This window comes from Amblyomma americanum, chromosome 1 (genome assembly GCF_052857255.1).
Source record: "Amblyomma americanum isolate KBUSLIRL-KWMA chromosome 1, ASM5285725v1, whole genome shotgun sequence".
Lineage (NCBI taxonomy): Eukaryota > Metazoa > Arthropoda > Arachnida > Ixodida > Ixodidae > Amblyomma > Amblyomma americanum.
Genome location: NC_135497.1, coordinates 304,143,281 through 304,165,771, shown reverse-complemented (window position 1 = coordinate 304,165,771; position 22,491 = coordinate 304,143,281). Strand labels below are relative to the sequence as shown.

General features: G+C 47.3%; 1 long non-coding RNA gene across 1 annotated transcript; it reads left to right on the top strand.

Moving 5' to 3' along the window:
- Nucleotides 1-1,640: 1,640 nt before the first annotated feature.
- Nucleotides 1,641-11,514, top strand: LOC144098378 (uncharacterized). The gene is made up of 3 exons (XR_013307181.1): nt 1,641-1,844; nt 6,237-6,337; nt 11,390-11,514. It is a non-coding gene; the product is annotated as an uncharacterized LOC144098378 (long non-coding RNA).
- Nucleotides 11,515-22,491: the final 10,977 nt, after the last annotated feature.

Here is a 22,491-nt window from a genome sequence, read left to right as displayed (position 1 = left end):
TAATCTCTCTTTAACGTTAAAAAATACAAAATCGCACTATCCCTTTATTATCAGCCGCCGCGGTGGCTCAGTGGTTACGGCGCTCGGCTGCTGACCCGAAAGACGCGGGTTCGATCCCGGCCGCGGGGTCAAATTTCTATGGAGGCGAAATTCTAGAGGCCCGTGTGCTGTGCGATGTCAGTGCACGTTAAAGAACCCCAGGTGGTCGAAATTTCCGGAGCTCTTCACTACGGCGTCCCTCATAGCCTGAGTCGCTTTGGGACGTTAAACCCTATAAACCAACCAACCTTTATTATCAATCGATTACTTATAGTATACTAGTGCGTCTATTTTAGAATCCAGGGCCAACCTACTTAACCTTGAATCGAGACGTAAAATTTACCACAAATGCCTCTGTCATAAGTTTTATCATCCGCGTATAGCAGCATCACTCATAGCACTAGCCCATCTCTTTTCCAGCCGAATAAGCCACCAGAAGGCCGCCTACGTTCCCTCCGTAAAACCACTGCTCACCTCCCATAATTTTTGTCAAGTCATCTCGGGACTTCGTCTGCCACCGGATTCTGTACACACTGTAAACCCCGTCGATTTCAAGAATGCCATCGAATACATCACTCAAAAGCTGTCATGGCCATTTAGTGCCCCGCAACCCAGGAAATACATTAATAAATGTCTACAGCAATGTCTCTTCTGGCCTTACAACGACATTGTTTTCTCACTCGCTAGTATTTTTTTACGCTATGCCGGCATATGCTCGCAGATATCTCAAGTAAACTTTCTCACGCGCATGGGCGAAATGTAGCCATTGGAAACGCAACGCACGTAAGAGACATTTTATTTTATCTTTAGTTTGCGCATGCGTCCACATAATAATATTTTTCATAATCTCAGAGGTGCAGTACAAATGGCTGATGCCTTGCGTTTGATTTTGCTTCGTTTAGTTAGTCGGCTATCAGCAAAAAATGAAACACGAACAGCGAAATCAGAACATCTTGGTCGGGGGAAGATCGAAACTAGCTGAGGCTAACTGCACTTCGAAGGCGCGAAGTCTCTGCTTTAAATGTGTTAAATCAACATAGTCTTTATTTTCTCTCTCCTCTTCAGTAACTAATATGCTTGTGCTTTTGTGTTAGCGTTGCAGATTTCTTGTTCGCGTTTCATTTCTTGGTGATACGTGTGCGGCAGCACTGCGCAATGTGAATATTACAAGCCCAATATCGCAGCCTACCACTCGTCTTTCACCACTGAGCTGCCCCGTGATTCCCTCACTATAACGAAATGTGAATGAGACTTGGGGGTAAAAATACATTAGGCTTTTCAAAAATTGGCTGACGATTACCGTTCTGCGTAAAGCGATCTTTAAGCGCAGATGCTGCAATAATTGAACCTTAGGCGACCGCATACAAAACAGCGCCGAATGGATGCGGCCCTGGGTTTCGGCTTGGGCAGCGCACAGCGGTGGCAGTGACTGCTGCAACCAGGTCGAAATAACGCAAGCGTTATTTCAACCCATGACGTCGAATCCGGTTTGAAAAAAGGACGTCACGTCCGGCATTTTTTTGCTGTTTGAGCCATGTTTGAGCCGAGCCGAGCATTGCTTTCAGTAGCATTATGGCCGGTCGACGGAAAGGACACGCGATCGTGTTGCACGTGAGTAATTTGTTCTTGCTATCTTTTGGTATGCACATACTGAGTGATTGCCCGTTATCTGACACTCAGCATTCCGTTGTCAACTTCCTTGCGCCCGAATATTTTGTGTTAGCAGATAACCCAGGACTAGCGCTGAGCCCGCTTGCCCGGCAGTGGACCCAAAGGCCCGGAGGGAAAGACTCGTCTGTTTTTTCGTAAGTTCTGCTCAAAAGCTCTGTGCAGTTCAACAGAAAAGAGCTTGCGCTGAGCGTGTTTTATATCTTTTGTCAACCCAGCCCAACGTAGCTCATGGTCATGTAAAACATGCATAATTACCAGCTTTTGGGTGCTCCCAAAAAAAGGCGGGAAACTTTTGACAACAGTCCAGTTGAACTTACCGTTTGTGCGATGAGTTTTGTACGCGGTCGGATTTTTTGTGGCCCCGCGGCTGGGAAAGTATGTAGAGTGTTGAATTAATGCTGCACTTTACAGTTGTGTGCTGCTGTTACAATTCGCTTTCTAAAACAGGCGCTAAAATTGCGGCGAGATAAGCGATTACGCTTTGGTGTCTGCAACGCGAAACATGAGGTCTCCTCGATTTGGCTGCACTTTCTGCACTAGTTCACAAAAGTGCCGTGTCAGTGTAGTGCCAGTTCTTGCGGCGCGAGTGTAGCCCGACACTAGTGCTGTCGGTGCAGCGGCCAAATCGAGTGCAAAAGTGCAGAAACTTTCGTCTGCTGCGGCCATGTACAGTACGTGTTGGTGTTTGTCGCGTGTTTTCACATATGCGCGAGATTGTGCTAGCTGCATTGCACGCTGTGTATTTGCTCCAAGTGGCACATCTCGTGGAGCGGCTATGAACTTTGTTAATTCCAAAAGTGGTGAAGTATTTGACACCGTTCTTTCCGTTGCGTTGTGTAAAGGGGCGCAGGCCGGTCGACCGTCACTGATTCAACGGGTACTTCGAAGAGGCAACAATTAATTAGACAGGTTATTCAGACTACCGCTCGAGACGATCTTTTACAGTCCATACGCGTGATTCAGGCTGCTTCCGTTCTATCGAAAAGTGACTACGGTTGTCCGCCAAGAGTTGCCTGATCTATATTTGAACTCAATCGCGTTCACTTTCGGCGGACGGTGACGGCGTCGTGACTGTCAGAGGCTAAGTGGCAGGCGAAGGTGTGGGCTGACGGCGACCTCAAGCCCAGTCGCTGTCGTAAGCGGAGGTACTGATGTCGAAGCGAGCTACAAACGTTGCGATCGTCCACGTATTATAAAACATCTCACAATCTGCCTCTTATGGAAGCGCTCCGTCGTGCTGCGTCTATAATAATAATTGCACACAAAAGAGAAATGGTGTAAGCAACGTGTGAGGCTGGACAGAAAGATGCGAACCCATACGCAGTATACGTACTTACGTACGTGCGCCATGCCAGCCAGTCGCTTACGCGCGTACACAGACACGCGCACACGCGCGCGCATACACACACGTATACGCGCACTGTCATTTCAGCTGTTTGGTGAGGGCCCGGTGCAGATGCCGCGTCTTTCACGGGTGCGCGGCCGTCTCAACCATGGTCTCAACGCCGCTCACAAAACAAGCATGGCCGCGGAGCCGTCTGCTACGGAGCGCGCCAAGCACCTTGCACTACTTGCACGAGAAGAGAACTCGCCGGGAGGCTAGTGCAGCAGTGCAGAAGAACTCGTGCAGCACGAGGCCAAATCGAGTGCCGAAGTGCAGGTGGCACTAGCTGCACTGTCAAATCGAGTGCGAGAGTGCCGCACTTCCTGAACTGGTGCAGAAAGTGCAGCCAAATCGAGGAGACCTATGTTCTTTTAAATTCATATTTCAGAAAACAGGAGGAAATTGCCGTCGCGCTGGCGGCAGCAGAAGGCTACAGAACCGGTCGCCCACTCAACATACTAACAGATTCGAAAGAAACGTGCAAAAACTATACAAAGGGCAGAGTCAGCAAAACGGCCCTTAGGATACTCGGCGAGGTAGCCCCTGCAGGGTTGGAAAAACTCAGACATAATTTAATTTGGATCCCAGGCCACGCGGGAATAGAGGGGAACGAAAGGGCAGACAGCTTAGCTCGAGGGGAAGCAATCCGAGCCGGGCAGTCACACGCCCCGGGTCTTCACCTTCAAGCCTGCGAGGGGGGATACTCAGAACTTTTAAACCTATGCAAAGGCGTCAGGATTAGATACCCGCCACCACACAAAGCTCTGACAAAGGAGGAGGCCACTGCTTGGCGCAGATTGCAAACGAACTCCTTCCCCAATTTATATATACTAAGCAAAATGTACCCATCGCAATACAGGGACACCTGTCCGTGGTGCGGAGCCATACCCACACTCTACCACATCTCATGGGAATGCGAACGTAACGAGGCATTTCACAAACACAAACACCCGAGTGCGGAGCAATGGGAGAGCCGTCTCACCAGCAGCGAGCTCACGGCCCAGAGGGCCTTTATAGAGCACGCGACCGGTGCAGCACGACTCAGTGGAGCCTTGGAATAGGGGCCCACCCTTGCTGAAAGAAGACTCTAGTCGCCGGCACAAGCACGAAGACGACGGAGCCTTCGATCCGCGAATCCCTTTGGAAATCAATAAATGTTTTCACTCACTCACTCACTCCCGATTCCTGCTTCGAGTCCGGCGTTGGCTTGCTGGCGCAGAGGCTGCACAAATGGGACGTTAAAATACTGAGGCAGCAAAGGCTCTAAGGCGCCACAAGGTGAGCCCTCAACCTTCTGTGAGAATTTTAAAATGAGTGCTGTGCCACCTGCGCCGAGCATCGGTTTTACGTGGGAAAGGTGCTTGGACCCAGGTAGCCAACTAGAATGGAGCGCATGAGGCAACTGGAGAAGCAAGCTTAATTTTAAGGCCTCTAAGCTTAAGACAATTTTACAGCTGATGGTGTAAAGAGCCCTTAAAGAGATTAACATTGTGGGCAATGTGCTTGATGTCCTTTAACTGTTTGGAAGCTTGTGAGGTGCATAAAGCTCACAAGGCACTGTTGCAGTGTGTGACAGGTCATTGTGGTGATATTAGAAGAAGACATAGTGCAGCACAATGGGATAGAGAAAAGGAGCACACAGGATAAGCGCTCGTCCTGTGTGCTTTTCTCTGTCCCATTGTGCTGCGCTGTCTTCTAATATGCTAGACGAACAAGCCCAAACAACAACTTTGTAAATATTGGTCATGATAGGTTTCTTTGATTTGGCTGCACTCTCTGCACTAGTTCTGTGAAGTTCCGCGGTGGTGCCGGCAGCATGCAACAACAGCTCAGGCAGTTCAAATGCAGCTTGGCACTGGCCGCTTCCAAAACGAATGGTCGAGTGCAGGCCCGATTGTCCAATAGTCTTGCTGTCGTCACGAAATTGCAACCAACTGCATGCCGCCGACACCAACAACCACCAAAATTTTGAAACACTTGGAAGAATTTTCAAGCAGCAAATCGCAATGAAGTTTTACCATGAACCTGCTCTAGGAAATGGTCGTTTCACAGAAAGAAAAAAAAATCGTTGCTTGTATACACACAGGCGACTTACGAATTAGCTCTGAAATGCTGCCCATGCGACTCGACTTGACCGCCTAGGTTTTCATTATGACTCCTCAAACAGTCACTCACCTCCTCTATGTGTAGGACGAAGAAGCAGAGAACGTATGGCACGAGCTATTTAATGAAATGGTGACAGTTATTTGCTGAAAGGTTATGGCTTATGGGGGTTTAACGTCCCAAACCAACTCAGCCTATGAGGGACGCCGTAGTGAAGGGCTCCGAAAATTTTGACCACCTGGTGTTCTTTAAGGGAGCATAGACACCTAACTTTTGGGTGCGTGGTTTCTTCTTTTTAATGTAATGACGCCACTGCGGTGGCTCAGTGGCTATGGGGCTTGGCTGCTGACCCGAAAGACGTGGGTTCGATCCCGGCCGCGGTGGCTGAATTTTGATGGAGGCGAAATTCTAGAGGCCCATGTACTGTGGGATGTCAGTGCACGTTAAAGAACCCCAGGTGGTTGAAATTTCCAGAGCCCTTCACTACAGTGTCCCTCATAGCCTGAGTCACTTTGGAACATTAAACCTCCATAAACAAGCCAATCTTTTTTTGTAATGAGGGGTAAGGCATCATTATACACGGATTACCACGTGGTATGCTCCTATGGCTGCTAAATAATTTATAACTGAATTTCTTTCTTGTGCTGTTTCAGTTTCACTAGCTGAACGATGACTGTGGCATCAAAGAGAGGTTGTAGGTCATGTGAGGTGTGAAAAAGTACAATATAATCGCTGCTTCCACATTAGTTGTCATTCCGGCTCTTGAGGAAGGCTGGCTTCAGCAGTGCAGTAAGTCATAACGATGAAGCAGCGATTATATGGGCGTTTTTTCATGCCTCACGTGACACAAAAGCACTCTTTGACGTCACAGCAATTGTTCGGCTGTTCAAACTGAAACAGCGTGACAGAAAAAATTCAATTATAAATTGTTTAGTGGCCATGGGCAAATATCACATGGTGATTCATGGGTAGTAGTATTTTCTGCATTGTTGTAGAGAATAAAACATGCCACCAAAATTACGTGTCTATATTCCTTTAGCACGCAGAAAACCAAATGGAAAATGCTCTTGGCCATTCCCTCCAATGCAAATGCTGGAGTGCATTGACTGCTTATCCACGCATCATCCCAGAAGTGCACAGGTGCGCGAGAAGCTGCCAATTCTGCTGTTCAATTGATTTGTTCTGGAGGCAAGTTGGTGGAAATGCATTGCATGTCACTGAGACGCTGTTGCCTATGTTGCCCTTGAGTTAGAAATAGGGCCTCAAATGAGGCCACAAAAACCCGACCACTCACGGCAAACTTTCTTAGACGTGTCAGTTGAGACTTCTTGTCAGTGCGGCGACGTCAAAGCACTAAGTTCTTGCAGTGCGTTGTGTGTGAGATCGTGTGCAGTGCAGGACGATACGTAGCAGTCCTGTGACTGATATGCAGACTCTTCACCAAGGCAGTGCTGATGCCTATGCGCACGTCACCTCCCGTCCACGTGCGCCGCTTCCCTGGAGAGCTGGCCATTACTGGTTGTGCACTTTTAAGGGGAACGCCTTATATGGCACATTGACATTGATACCCGGCGTCATTGTCGATGTCCAGGAAACGTGGTCTACAACCCCCAATGACGTCATCAGCAGAGAGAAAAATTTCTTCCAAAGGTGCAGAGAATGGAACCAATTGAGGGCCTTCGATTGCGAGGCGATCACGCAACCTATGGGCCACAAAACTGCGTTGCTTCTTGGCGAATAATGATTCATTTAATTTATGTGTTACCTTATGACTGTATGCTAATGAGTAGGTGTGTCATTAGAAAGGAAGGAAACGATATAAATTAAAAAATGAATGTTTTTTGCCTTCAAAGCATCGAAGTAGTCTCAAGTGCACTCCGTAATTTATTCTTGGTTTGGGAGTCGCCGCGGTGGCTCATTGGTTATATGGTGCTCGGCTGCTCAGCCGAAAGACTGGTTCTATCCCGTCTGCGGCAGTCTCATTTCGGTGGAGGCGAAATGCTATAGGCCCGTGTACTGTGCGATGTCAGTGCACGTTAAAGAAACCCAGGTGGTCGAAATTCCCGGAGCCCTTCACTATGGCGTCCCTCATAGCCATAGTCGATTGCTTTGGGATGTTAAACCCCCATAAACTGCATCTTTGCTTTGTATATGCTCATCTCCACAAACGCGAGGCCAAAGCATGGCAGATACGAGGAGAAGCATGGACTCGGTATGCAGCAAAAGTAATATTGCTAGTAATTGATTATTTTTCCGTGAAATTACTGCTTGAAAGTAGTTCATTACATTAATAAATTACCAGACCGCAAAAGTAATGAATTACATTAGAAATTACTGAGAAAGGTAATTTAATTACTGTAATTATATTACAGTAATTTAATTGCTGGCTATTCTGCCACACACTGATTTCAAGGTGATTGCCCACTGCTTTTCAATGAATGCGAAATCGATAGCTTCTGCAAATGGTATGCAACAAGGCCTTTTGCATTTTTAAGGCAAAGGTTTGTGCCACCTTCCCTTTTATTTTTTGTCCCCCTCCCACCCTGTCCCCCTTCATATTTTTTTTGTGTTATGAATGCAGTGTTTTAGCAACAAGCTTGAATTAGCCCCTATGAAAAAAATTTTTGCTGGTCTGCACGTGACTGTCTCCATGTTCAGGTTTTGTGCCATTTCCTAGTCCCTGGCATTTATTGGCACCTTCACTTCATTAAAACTTTTGTGAATGTGCTGGTACAAATTTTGAAAAGTTCCTTTTCTAGCGCTTGCAAGTTGTTTCCATATTTTTGTTTTCCTCGGGGTGAAGTTTCATGGCATGTCCAGTCCGTCAACTATTTCTTATGGTTCTCAGATACTTTGACCCGTTACACTTGTGTATTGTGGAAGAGCCACAGCTGCTCTTAAGATGCTTTGTGTCCTTGCCTTTGTGCAGGGCACCAGCGACGTCTTTTCCGCAGTGCTCAAGTGCATGTGGGCAAAGCATCCAAAAATGATGACTAGCTTGGCTGGCATTTTCTCTTGGTCTTTGACTGCATCATATGGTCAGAATTTGGCAAAATTATGGACATGTATACCAGGAAATCGTTTCAAAAAGTTATCCAGGATTTGTATTGTGAATAAAAATAGCACAACACGCATAATTTTTGGTTTTATGATACTGCAGATTACACGAACCAAGAACAGAACAGCAAGGTTCTACTGAATTTCTTTGAAGGGCTGTGACGGTTTTAAAGGGTGTCTAGCAACCTAGAATTGTCAAGAGGAATTTCGTTTACCTGGGAAAATTGGAGAGTTGTGAGGGATACCATCAAGAAAGTGGTCAAGTCTCGGAAAAGGACGGACTGAAATTAACGCAGAGGTCTGCTGCGAGTTTTAACGATACTGTGAGTGTCCAACACACGGTTCGTTCTTATTGGCATGACATATTTTTGCTTCTAATGAGTATTAGGCATGGCAGCCTGTCTGTTTTAGCTGTCTTTTTCTTGTCTTCAATTAAGTGAGCATTGTATATACTGGTTGGTTCTGTATAGGTTGCCACACTCCTCATTAAGTTTGGTCTGGTGCATATGAATAGACAGAGCTACGTTCAAAAGTATTTTCTGTGGAATAAGCTGTAGTCATAGTAATGTGCAGAATTCATGCACTTTCAGTATACTGATGCGAGGTGCCACGCCACCCCAGTCTGGCATCAAAATCGATCTGTAAATCTTGCTCTAAGGCCTCGTCAATCTTGTAGGCTATTGCAGAAACAAACAGAGGCTAGTTTCTCTGTGGTTCGAGCTGTGATCACGAGGTCGTAAAAAGCTGTTACTTTTTGTGGAAATCACTTGATGCTTGTCCTGTGCCATTGCTGCTATCGAAAGGGATGCCAGAGTGTGCCTTCATTGGAAAGGTAGTAAAAGGGAGTGCTTCTCAGTGATGAGCAAACCAACCTTTGTCAGCCCTCTTGTTCAAGGGTTCGTTCTTGAAAGCCTGAAGTATTCTTTTGCAGTACAATGAGCAGTGTATGGAGCCCCTGAAAGCATGCAGAGTGTTCCGTTTAGAAATTTTCCACAATTTTCTCAAAGTAGAGTTGTTTGTTTCGTTTGTGAAAGCACATGTAATGTCAGCACATATGGCCACCGCTCTTATGAACCATTAAAAGAAAGCAAAAACTTGTGAGCATAATTCTAACAAACTTCCAAATCTAAGACTCCGGATCACCCAGGCACTTTTCATCTAGTGAGAAGGGAAACAGCTGCTGAAATTTCTGCACAGATTCCTAGTTGAAATGTGCCAGCATCTGTGGGTCCGTTACGGCCAGGGATTCCTGTGTGGTGAAACCCATACACAAGAGTTAAGCGGGCCATGTCCCGTCAAGAATGCTGCATCTGGGGCGGCATTTCACAGCTGGAGGTGTCACAAGGGAGTGTGGAAGAGGTCGTCTTGATAATGCTCTCACTTTTGTTGCAGCTTAAGCTGCGGTTCATAGATTTTTTGTGTCATTAAGGTTTCTCAACAATGCCACATCACGTCATGCGCCTTTTCAGTGTCTGAACTGTGACAAGAGCATCTCCACCGCAGCTGTGGCTTCGTGCTTAAGTTCTCGCCTCGGCTACGGGAGGTCGTGGGTACGATTCCCGCGGCCTCCGGTCCACCAGCCAATTAATCCAATAGGAACAGGTGGTCCCCCGGCCTAGTGCTCGGGTCTCCAGGGGTGCACTGCGTGAAAAGGATAGCCTGCGCCTCAAAATTCCCGTCAAATGCAGGCACAAAAACGTCTCCACGTGGTTAAAACCCGCAGTCCAAAAACTCTCGCCTTGTGCCAGTTACAAAACTTACAACGTTCACTTCTCTAGCCTCAAGATAGATGTGCCATAAGCACTCTCCGCTCACAAACACCCTTCGAGCAAAGTGCGGTGGTATTTGCTTACTACCGTTGTGGCTGGCTCACACGCATCGGCAGGTGTGCATGACAGGTTAAAAAAAAAGATGGTCTTCTACTGCATGAGGTGGATTTAGGGTTGCTTGACGGCAAAACTTATCTCTGATCCGTCAAGGCAACGGTTTGGTCGAAGACCCTTCTCCCAAGCATCTCACCCTAGATGAGCCGAGCACCATGGCGGGGAAATCATAAAACCAGTGGGTACCCAGCGGCACTGGGAATCTAACACAGCACCTCCCGAATGTGAGGCGGATGCTCTACCACAAGGCCGCGCTTCGGTGCTATGATCTTCGCCAAATGGCTGAGAAATGAAAAGCCGAAAGATTGTCGTTCGGCAGCTTACAAAGTCAAGCTGTCATGTTTTTTCCTGAACACAGTTATGGCTCAGACTAATTGTACCATTGTACATGATTTTCCATCATTCATTGAGATGCTCAATAAGCTTTAGGATGCGATAAATTATGAAGAGGAATGAAATGTTTCTTTACATCACTGCATTTTGTGGAAACATGTTTGTATTGTAATTTCAAATATCTGTTTTATAATTTGAACTACTCGAAAATAAAGCATATCGCAGTACTGGCCGGCATTTCGAAAGGCCCTGATATGCACAGCATGTGTACGAGAGCAGACGATGCAGCGATCCCTGTGTCACTACTTTTGGAGCCCACATGACCAGGGGAGTGACGTCACAATGCACTCCGACACTCAGAAACCGAAATCGCTCAGTATAAATAATGCGATAATATTTAATGTGCATATTTGAATTACGGAGCACGTATCACGCACCGGGTGGGAGTATACAATGTTTGAAACTAAGAACACTCCAACCAAACATTTGATGTCTCCGTCCCTTTAAGGTTTTCGGTTTAGCATATGGAGCTTGTGACCTCCTGTGTGCCAGCATCAGAAGCCTTTCAGAAACCTTTTCGTTGTTTGTCTTGACTATTTTTATTCATTCTTGGTCTCTGCCTTGTACACGCTTCTTTTTGTGTGTGGTTTCTCTGGCACATCTTGAACAATGTTCCTTTTATCCTATTTTTTTAAGGATCTTTCTAATGTCCATACGCAAAGCCACTACAGCAGTGCGTGGGCTGCTGCTGTAGCCTGTTGGGAGATGTCCTTATCTTTTTTCCCTCATATGCATTCCATTTTTTGTGTATTTGTTTGTGGGTTTCTCTTAGTGGTTTATTAGTTGCATTTTATTGTTGTGAGCTTGCATACTTTTTTATCTTTTCATGGCATCCAACCCTGTGTATGACTGACACTAGTGGAGGGACTGCAGCAGCCGACCTTGCATGGCGTGGCATTCTCTGGTCCAAGGCACCTGTTCCCCGTTCCAGGCTACTGGCTCAAGATTGTGCCCACAATTCTCCACCTTGGCCTACAGGCAGAGTCGCATTAGGCCCACGTCGACCAGGACTTCCTTGCCAAATAAAGTGTTCCTACCGACACGCCTTGTCAGTAATTGATGAAGCGTGTGAATAAATGAGTAACAACTTCGTTGGCCGTATAGAAAAACCGTGTTACAAATCAGTTTTTTTTTTAAGGCCATACCCAGCCACCACATTGTTTCCTCTGAGCAACCTACTCATCTTTGAGGTAAGTGCTTGCCGTGTGTCGCATCACAGTCTGAAGTGTTGCTGCAGAACCGCATATTGCCTTCCTGTTTATGCCATTACAGCAGAAAATGCTCCACAAAGCTAATGAAAAAAATAAATTTCGCCAACATACTGCTTTTAGACAACTGCTAAACGGGTGCTGAGCCCACGAAACATTGTAATTGAGGCCCTTTGAATTGAATGTTCTTTGTAGGTATTTTGCAAAGGCAAGATAACAGTCTTAGCAGTGCTACTGGGATTGCTACTCGCTGCAGACGAGGCGGATTCTGTAGCACTGGGCTCTTGCTGGCAGTTTTTGAAATTCGCATTACCCGAACCTGCACTGTAAAAGAGCATAAAGAAAACGATGTCTTCCTCGGTAATTCATGCCATGCAACATGACATGGAAACCATCACATGGCCAGTTTATCCATTGCCTTCAGGTTCAAGACATCTGCCAGTTTCTATACGGTAGCTTGAGACTGTTGCACTGGAAAATTACATTTCTCGTGAAGGCACTTTTTAAGCAGGAATTGGGTTTACCCTGGTTTTCGTGATTTATGTTTTGGGTGCACAAACTGGGTAATATCAGGCTTTAACTGCTAACAAGAGGCCCTAAATATTTGCTAAATTTGATTTATAGTCTTCTCTTACTGTTGTAACCTATCTTTCCTCAAGCAGAACGGTGGCTGAGTGAATTCGCATCACCTGTTAATGTCAAATTATTTTTTTGTTTCTCAGCTGCTGAGGGCCATTATTGCCAGAGGGGTATGTAAGGTGTGTACTGTAGACAGGGAAATCGCTTAATTCAAACCGACGGTATTTACAAACTGGCACTTCGCTCCCGTCCAAATCGCATATTTCAGTGCAACAAAGCTGCCGGTAATATAAGCATACGCAACGGCCGTACAGCTTACCTGTCCTGACCGATGAAGCATGGCAATGCAGCGCGCTGCATGTGGCCATCGTGGAGAACCACTCGTCTATTGCCCCTGTCACACGGTGCTTCCGAAGTGCAGTTTCTCTTCCCAGCTGCGCTCCTGTTCCTGCCACGAGGTGGGACCAGTTTATGTTACCGTATGCGGGGCCCATCGAGTGGAATCTATGAGGCGCCGCTGACAGTGCTGATGAGCGGTCGCATAAGAATGAAAAGACCCGTACCAACCCCTCTGGTCGGGCTCTCTTTATTCCAAACTCTGCGTAAAGAACTATTTTCGGTCCCCTTACCCTTTGTTTCTAATCAGCATAGTTTGAACAAATTTTCGGTCACTTAATAGTTTGAAGTATCGAGGCGTCGAATGCCTGACCATTGGTACGTGGCCATATATATATTTCCGCCCATGGCGCGCGCACAATTTGTCCCTAAACGTAATGACCGTTGGATATATTGTCTTCATCTTCAAAATACCTGTAGAAAATCTCAAAAGTTCATTATAGCGACAAATTTATATAAGACTGCTCAAAGGGAGCACGACTACAAAACCACCGCCGCACACACGCGCTCACTCCTGGCGCTCTTAATTCAGTTCCAATAGATTTACCGAAAGATTGAGCTATAAAAGCGAGCACGAAACGACGAGAATTCACTGTGTGAGCGTGTGTTTGAGGAAGGATCGCGCATAAAAGGTTTTACCACTAAACGCACTGATAATAGTGCTTGCATGAACCACATCGAAACGGTGATATCAATATAAGATAGAATTCCGCATCTGGCGCTTCCAGCCCTCGCAATGAAAAGAGGTAGGATTAATTTTTCCCTTTGCAAAAAAACATCTAGCGGAACCCGCTGTTACGTTCGCGGTTGCCGCGTTTTTCCCGGTACGTTTTTTTTTTTTTCATATGAGCCAGATATTCCAGCTGCCACAGAAGCACCTACAACTGAAACCCGATCGCCTATATCTGTTACATATTGCAATTTTTGCATAATTCCCTTGTCGTAAGTCGCGAAAGTCATCTCACGATGGTAGTTTACACCGTCCCGGAATTCGTTCAATGCGCGCGTAATGTCGACGCCGGCCAGAAAAAGCGATGCTATACACGTACTCCATGTAGGCACTTCTTCGTCGCTGCGTTCGGCGACGTCTGGAAGCACACAGGCCATGCGATTTTTGTGCGTCTGTTGGCACAGTTACATCGACGCTGCGACGCTAGCGCAAACGATAGCACAAAAACGAAACTATGCCGCGGCAGATGGCACAAACAGCGCTGTACGAAATGCGCTTGCGTAGGTTCGCTCCGACAATTTTGTTTGTGCCATCCGCTTTATTCTTGTCGCCTGCACCTTAAAATACAGAATTTCTAGATTCCAATATAGCGATGACTCTATGCGATTTTTAATGCGGCCACCGCGATAGCAGCGAAGAAGCGCGCGCGTACCGCATCTTCGCACGCCCCAGGCATGCTCCCTCTTCATTGCTAAATACCTTCCACAAACAGCTGCTCAGGCTAACCGAGACTCATCGCAGTGCGTTTCTGAAGGACGGTATTTGCTTATGTCAGCTTTGTTCCCCTTTTCCTTATATATCGTGTTTATTCTACTTGATCGCCATTGGATGTGCCATACTGGGCACATCCAATGTGCCCAGTATGTCCCACAAATCTTCTTGAAGAACGTTGCCGTAGGCTCGCCTGATATCCAGAAATGCTAGCCATAGGGGCCTGTGTTCCCTTTCAGCAATCTCTATATAATCCGTCAATGAAAACAGAATGTCGATAGCTCCAACCTCCTCTGTTTCCGGAACCCATTGTGTAGCTCCCCTAGCACCCTCTCGTTCTCCGCCCAAGCCTGCAGTCTGTCCTTTATAATCTGCATCACCACCCTATAAACCACACACCTCACTGTTATGGGACGGTATCTGCTTATGTCAGCTTTGTCCCCCTTTCCCCTATATATCATGTTCATTATACTTGATCGCCATTCATCCACTATCATTTTTTTCACTACCTCTATTAATGTTTGCTTGGATTTCGGTCCTAGATTCTTTATTAACATAATCGGAATACCATCTGGTCCTGTCGACGTGCCACTAGCAGCCTTCTCTTGTCGTAACGCGAGCGCATGGTTGCGCTCTCTGGAGGGCCACCGCGTCCGACCCGGCCGCGCATCGAAGCGAATGTGGCAGATGACGCAAAGCGCCACGCCCATGTCCAACTTCTGCGCCACTCGACTGCGATGAGTGGCCGTGTCGGACGCAGTGGCCCTCCAGAGTACAGCCACGCACTCGCGTGTTCACGGTGGACGACCCTGTACGTATGGGACCGCGGCTCGCTTCGACCGACGGATGCCTCGGGGACTGCAGAACCACCGTGCCTGATCGTATTTCTGACCATTGCCACACGTTGTAAAGAATTAACATTACTAACTTGCCTATACACTGCACAAATCAGGACGAAAGCTCGGAACGGAGGAGCGCACATATGGCCACTCGAACAGCCCATAAATTACGCGAAATGAAAGCGTATTTTCATACGGTCAATTACGACAAGATTTTCCTGAGAAAGCTTCGAAAAGACTCATTTTTCTGGAGCGCCTTCGAAGGCACAGGCACTACACAAGTGCGAGCACACAAACCACACAAGCGTCCTTTCACAACGAATGTACCACACCACACGTCCAGAGCATCCAGAGGCCGACCAAACAAGCAAGTGATGCAAAACGCCCGCGCCCGCACGATCGCGATCCACAAATCACAAATGACGCCAAGCCAATCTATAATCCACGGGTGAAAATAACGCTTTCGTTATTACGACCAGGTCGGAATAACGATTTGGCTTAGCTTTCCGTTATTTTCACCTGGTCGAAATAACGCCGGCCCACAGCGGTCCGCCGCTGCGGAGGCTCCCTTCGAGCAAACGGATGACGGCGCGCGCTACACTGGCGCCATTTCTTAGCGGGTCGCCGCCGCCGAGCCCGTCTTCTGGCTGCCGTCGTAGCGTTTGCTTTCGCTTTCCTTCTCACGCTCTCCTTCTTCCTCCAACTGTGCTGCTCGTTCGCTCTGCCGGTTACGCCGAGGCCGATGGCGACGGACACGGTGAGGGACGCCGCTCAACCCGCGAACGTGCGCTTAAAGGGACACTGTGGAGAAATTGAAGTTGGCTTGTATCGATAGAATACCAACTCCTGATCACAAAACCGCCGCTCTTACTGAAAACAAAGCTCTTATAAGGTAGAAAATAGCAAGAACCAAAATACAGGTATCGCCACCACAGGCCTATCTCGCAAGTACAAGCGTGGTGACGCCATAGGACAAGAGACGCCACCTTGGAGGAATTTTCCTTCCTACATTTCACGCGAATCTCTGAGGCTGACAAAGGAACGTGGCGCGGTTCAACATTGAAGTAAGTTTTGTTTTAAAACCGACAGTGCACTTTTATCACACAAGGAAGGCAGACAAAAGACAACATGAATGTTGGAAGCAAACAAAACCGATGCTTGGCGGCGCCACAGGTGGCCAGGAGAGTTTCGATTTGTTACGGCGCTTCGCGTCTGTGAGCTTTGCGTGCCCGTGGTTTTGTTTTTGACGCGCTTCGATTTACAAGTGCCGAACAGCAGAGGAACTCCAAGTGCTGCTTCAAGTGCTAGTTAACCTTTGAAGGAGCCTGTTAAGGCTTGTCAGATGATCGTCACGGTCGATGTAAAGCTATGATGGCACGATGGTCGGTTATCGTACAAGGCAGCACTTCTGTATTCGCTCGTTTGCCCGGCGAAACATTCCCGCTGTGCCAGTCAACTTCAAACTATTTAACCGTAATCGTTTATTAGGGAAGGGAGACAAGGTACTAGGCAGTTCAGAAAAATTGCTGATGGCCTAGCTCTGTTAAGCCAGGATATACCTAGCGAAAGCGCCGAGATTTCTGCATCAGAAGAGTGCATTCACTAGATGCGCCTTTATTGACGGCTGTAACTTGAGCCGTCGTAGCGGAGCTGTAAGGTCTCCGCCTCAAACGCCGAAGGCCCTGGTTCGATTCCGAACCTCGGCGGGGGGTTTCAGTGGCTCCCATGGATGCCGCCGCTGAATACGTTGGTTAGCGGTTAAGCGCAGGCTCTGTTAACGCAGCGTTTATGCTGCGGCGAGGCGCGCGCGCGCGCGCCCTGCACGGCGAAGTTACGTCGGTCAAAGCGAGACCCTCTATACACCAACTGCGCTTGACCGCCGACGCGTTCCGCGGCTTCGGCGCACTCTGACCGCATTGGCGGGGAGATTGGAGCATGTATCTATTTCGCGCCGAGTGCGCCAGCCGCCGCCGGCCCGGCCAGACTGATTTGGCTCCGCGGCGAGGTGCGCGTTATATTCAATAGCTGCGGCAGTTCGGTGGAGCTGTTCTTTTCGATCTCGGCTATTTTAATCCATTCACAGTACATATCTGAAGGTACATGCAAGTTGGCGAGAGAGCCAGATCCAGTGGAGCCGTTGGATCAAGCGGAAGCCGTTGAAGCGTCGTGCGCCGGCTTTGGTTTCAAGCCGCCGACTTTAAACGCGACCGCCCTCGAGTACCCATTTGTTTTCTGTCGCAAAAAATAAATAAATAACTTGGCCCATGCAACCGTGGGAGACCTCGACGCTGCCTGCTGCGCCGTGCAACCGCTCCGTTCAAGGAATCACAATCTGTTGGCCCCAAAGCCCCGGCCAGCCTCCAATGGGCGCAACGCACCCCTCGCTACTCCCCACACTGGAGTTATGCTATTTAGTTTGCAACGGCTGCTCTCTGAGGAAGGGGGAAACCACCCGCCGGCGCCTAACCTAACCGTGCTCCCTCAAAAGCATCGCACGCTCTGGGGGGCTGAGGTCGCTGAAATGCAGGTCAGAGTTTTTGCGAGAACTACGTCGTCGGGTTCGGGAACGGGATCCATCGTAACGCTGGCAAGACGCCGGTGCAAACGTAAACGAAGCGACGGTGGCGACCCCCGATAGATGCCTTCAACGTGCGGCGGCGGTAGCTTTCATTTCGGCAGCTGCTAGACCGCACCGCTAGCGGCCAGAAATCACGGAGTCTCCGTTTACGCCACGTTTCACGTCACTCCGTTCTGTGTCGTCATAAGAGTTATCCGTGTCGTCATAAGAGTTCTCGAGTTTGAATCGGAGCGGCGGGAAAAAATTTTTCAACTTCGAATACAAATTTCTTTGAAATAAATGCATCTTTTTCTCCCGGACAAGCGTCAACAAAGCCATGAAATGCCGAACTATCAGATATTGCTAACAAAAAAATTTTGATAGGTTTCTCCTCAGTGTCCCTTTAAGAGCTTCGCTCTAAAAGGCTGCTCCAAGTGCTGTTAATTTTCCCAGCCTTAGCAGCACGAATGGCTCTTTTTGTTGAAAACGGCGTCACCGGTGTACTACTTCGTACTGTAAAATCTGACCGTTCACTTCCTGAACGATGAGAATTTCATCTAGGCGGCCGAGCACTTCCATGTGTACTATACTGTGTGGTCATGGGAAGTATGTGGGCCTGGGGGCACCAGCATATACGGCTGAGGACCTGTCGTGTGGTATCTCTATTGTTGCTATCTCTTCGCTCCGGAGCAGGGCAATAAGTATGGCAGCTTTGTTTTAAATGCGACTATCTTGCCGCTCAAACGAAACCCGAGTGCCAGAGCCGCAAACAGCGTCATGCAGTTCTTCCCGTTACAGCTTTGTTTCCTCAAAAACACAAACTGCACAAAAGGAATTGTAGTAGTAGAAGCAAGCTGAGTGCCCCATAGTGGTGGAACCTTCTCTATGGGATCCCTTCTTTGATTATGAATCGCACAAAAACTGTTGAGCTCAGGATGGTGTGGAAATTTCTTATGTCATTTTAGTGACAGTTATGCACAGGTGGTATTTGCTTTACAATATTGACAGGCATTTGTTCCTCCTGAGCCACTTAATTGAATGAGAGTGGCTCTACCACTATTTCTTAAGGCCAGGCTTGCCTTACGCTTTACGATATCGTTTTTAAGCTTAATCGCAGTCGTTCCAACTTGGCGCGCTCAGAGCAAGGTAGGCATTCTTTTCGTAGTTTCCGCATGAAAAGGGCTCTTATACAGCTGCATTGCAATGAAGCAAAATAATTTCTTTTCTTTCGGGTCGTGGTCGCTTCAATTACAGCTCAATTGTCCATTAGGCTCGTGTGAAAAAATAAATGCCTTCGCAGCCGAAGGCAACATGGAAATCAGAACCCTCTTGGAACTTCTGGAAAATCAGAACCCACTCAGGCATGAACGACGCACTCCTGAAAGAAATACGCGTATAGCTTACCGACAATTTCTTACTTAAGTAGGTAGTGATACCTCCCTCTCGTTGCGGACGTAACCGACTGAGTAACTTAAAAGGTCAAGAAACACAGTACACCGGCATTTTCACAACGCAGAAAGATAAAGATTAAGATTTCTCTAGCTGATTCACTGTGTCTGACTTAACTTGAAACTGCGTTTGTCTCGTACAGTCAGAAGGAGCTATTCGATCCGGGTGAGCAGCAATAGATGCAAATAAGTGTGCGCCTTTTTCCCAGCAACAAGAGAAGCGCGGAACTTGCTGCAACATGAAATGAGCAGACACTCTAAAAATATTCTCTATGGCTTAGCTCGAAATACGCAGCTAATACTTTACTGATAATACTTTGTCTGATTTAAAAACTTTCTGTTCTTGGTTTGTAACATATCCGTTTGATGCAGGAGCTGCGGCAAAGTGACGAAGCCCTGGTGTATTTTTGTCTCCTCTTACTTGCTCGCATTTGTGCAAATTTCAGAATAATTTCCTGTTTTGATTGTTATTGAATGAGGCGGCACTACTATTTTGTATATCTTACAAGGTGTATCTTGTAACCGCCCTGTAACAGTCTTCTCTCCAACAGTATTCATAAATAAATAAACAAAAATGCTTCAGTACCTGCAGGGATCTTCCTCGTTTAAAATTTTAGTTGGCCACAACAATGAAAAAAAGATCGAAATATATTGATTACATGTTATTTCTATCCTCAATTGCGGCTTGATAAAGAAACTGCCACAACGGCGCTCTCAGTTGGAGAACAAATGCAGGTAAGACCTTTGCCAAAACTCAAGATTTCACCAAAATAATGCAATCAGTGTGGGATAATAAGGGGATTCTAGGTCATCATCTAGGGTCGTAACATAATTTTTGACGATACCAGATTACCCGATCAAAGTCTTTGACCGACAGTAAAGCACGAAACGGCTCCGTAGAAAAGTTGCCCGGGTCATTCCACTAAGGTTAGTTCTACTTTCAAAGAAACCAGGTTTACACACGCGGGCAAGGTCAGGCGGAAGTTTACGCCACTTTCTTTTAGAAATGACTTTACCGAAAACCTTCAGAAACATGACGCTACCCAAGGCGAGGGCATGAGGAACACCGTTCTCTTACGGTTCTCTTGTCGTCGTCTTGGGTTGCGACATATCTTTGAACTCATGTGTCACCAAGTCTCCCAAACGTCCCTATTAGTCGCAGAAAGCGTTCTCAGAGTGCTTTCGTCCAAGAATCTCGATGGCGCGAACGTTACGAAGCACGAGGCTCCTTAAGCTCGGATTGGCTTTCATCACTGAGGAAAAAGGAAGTAATAAAATGTGATTGCAATACCGCGGTAATACGCACAAGAGGTTCCGTACGGTAGACGCCTGGGCAAAATAGCAGAACGCCACTTGAGTAACTTCTTTTCCTTTTTAAGCATTTATTTTGTATTGCAAGTCAAGATCAGTTTCTCATAACGGTTCTACAGTCGTGGTGAGGAGAAAAAAAATTAAAGGCAGAAAGTTTGAAAGTATATCCCCCGCTGAGGCGGCGGTGAGCGCCCGTAACATGAATTTCTTGCTAAGCGACAAAGCTGCATGCAATTTGCGTCACGGGGCTCTCTGTCTCCAGCCTGGTTTCTTTCGAGTACCACCATCGACACCCCCCCCCCCCCCCGCCGTTTTTTTGTGCCTCATTTCTTCTTCGTGGTGGATGCATTGACACATCTATTAATAACAATGTTCAAGCGCCGCATTCAAACCCCCTCGGCAAAGTTTGAATGCTAGGCTCGTTATAGAAAGCATAATGACTCGAAAACTTTCGACAGCACCGCGCTCACTGCTCGAGATGAATACACGTCTTTTCGCGCAAAAAAAAAAAAAATGTGGAATGGAAATCCCAGCACAAACACCATGGCTGAGTAAAGGGTCTCACAAAAGCACGCTTTCCCCTCGCAGGAAAACAAAAATTGATCTGCGCTAGTAAAAGTGCCGCTTTCCTGAGCTTCAAGAACGGCAACATTGCCATCCTAATGCGTTTTTAATTGCAAGGGGCACAAAGCAGCCGGCTGCCTTCTTTTTTCTTTCTTTCAGAAGTCAAGAACGGCGCATAAATGCCAGAGAAAAATGACGTAGGAGAAGTCAGTAGGATTCACAAAAAGCCTTGACACTGAGCTTCACGAAGAAAAAAAACTTCACGCTGGCAAAATTTCAGGGCCCCCCTACTTTTGTGAGACTTTTCCGAAACGTTGATGAATGTATGTCCAAGCTAGAAAAAACACGATCGGCATATTTCGGAAATTATACATCTTCCTTCCCGCATTTAATTTAAGCTTAGCAGTTGATGATGGTGCTTCGCTGATATTTCACATATAAAGAGAAAGCAATTTTTTCGAAGTGCACGCAGAAATATGCGGAAAATCTCCTCTAGCATAAATACAGGAGTGTTGCAGCTCCCTCTGTATTTCGCAGTCTTTCATTTCCGACACAAAAACATCAGCTTGTAAAAATGACAGGTAAGGGCGAGACCAGCGTAATAAGCTCGACTTTCACCATCCGACACTGCGGCAAGCTATGAAACGTGTGGGCATCCTTGCTCTTCTACAGCCGCTAACGACAGCTCCCGCGCACGAGCAACGAAAGGCGCCTACTACGCATTGTGTCACGTTTGGCGCGTGAAATTACGGCCCGATCGGCACTTAGGGAACGTAGTGAACGTATACAGGTTTCTTTCTCTTCACGTTCTTTTTTATTTTTGATGTTATATAGAAGCTAAAAAAGCTCTTCAAAGTGAAGTCACGTCGGTGTACGCAACCGTGCCTCGTGTGGAACACTTCCAAATATATGCACAAACAAATCGCCAGTGTTTGTGTGCTGTAACGGAACCTCCACCCAAGTCATCGAAATCTCGTTAAGGAGTTTAGAGTGGTTGTTGTGCGGACGTTCCCACCCGCTTACCCAGACATCTCGGGTGGTCTCACAGCTTCCAGCCACCGTGAACAGGCATCCCTCTCCAGGCGGGGCGGTACGCGTGGCGGTTTCCTGCCGAGAGGCGCTTTTGTTGAAGTGGACCTTGTCGTTTTGTTGCCGTTTTAACTTACACAACTGCGAAGATCGTACCCAACCGAACGTCGGTCGTGGTGAAGTCAAACGTAGTTATTCTGCACACTGCGGAAAGGCAGGCTTGGAAACAGAAGTGGCTGCTTTTTCAAAAAAAAAAAAATTGAAGGTGGGCTCTGCTTTAACGGCGTGACGCGCTAGCTTTAACTGGCTAATGTCCATATATGCAGAAATGATCATTCTCTACTTAGCATTCATAGGTGCCTAGGAGTCCTCGTACCCCTCCTGGAGCAGTGGCGCAGCGGTTAAGCGATGCGTCAGTGCGCTGCGTTGGCAGGTCGGTGGGACTTGTGCGACCCAGATTGCTGTTCCCGAGCAACATCTAGTGACCAATCATTAATTTAACCGCCACCTGCCATGGTGCGCAGTTTGCCATCAATCCGGTGGGCAGGTTGCGATTATGCCATAAGGTTAGGTAACCTAGGTGACCCAC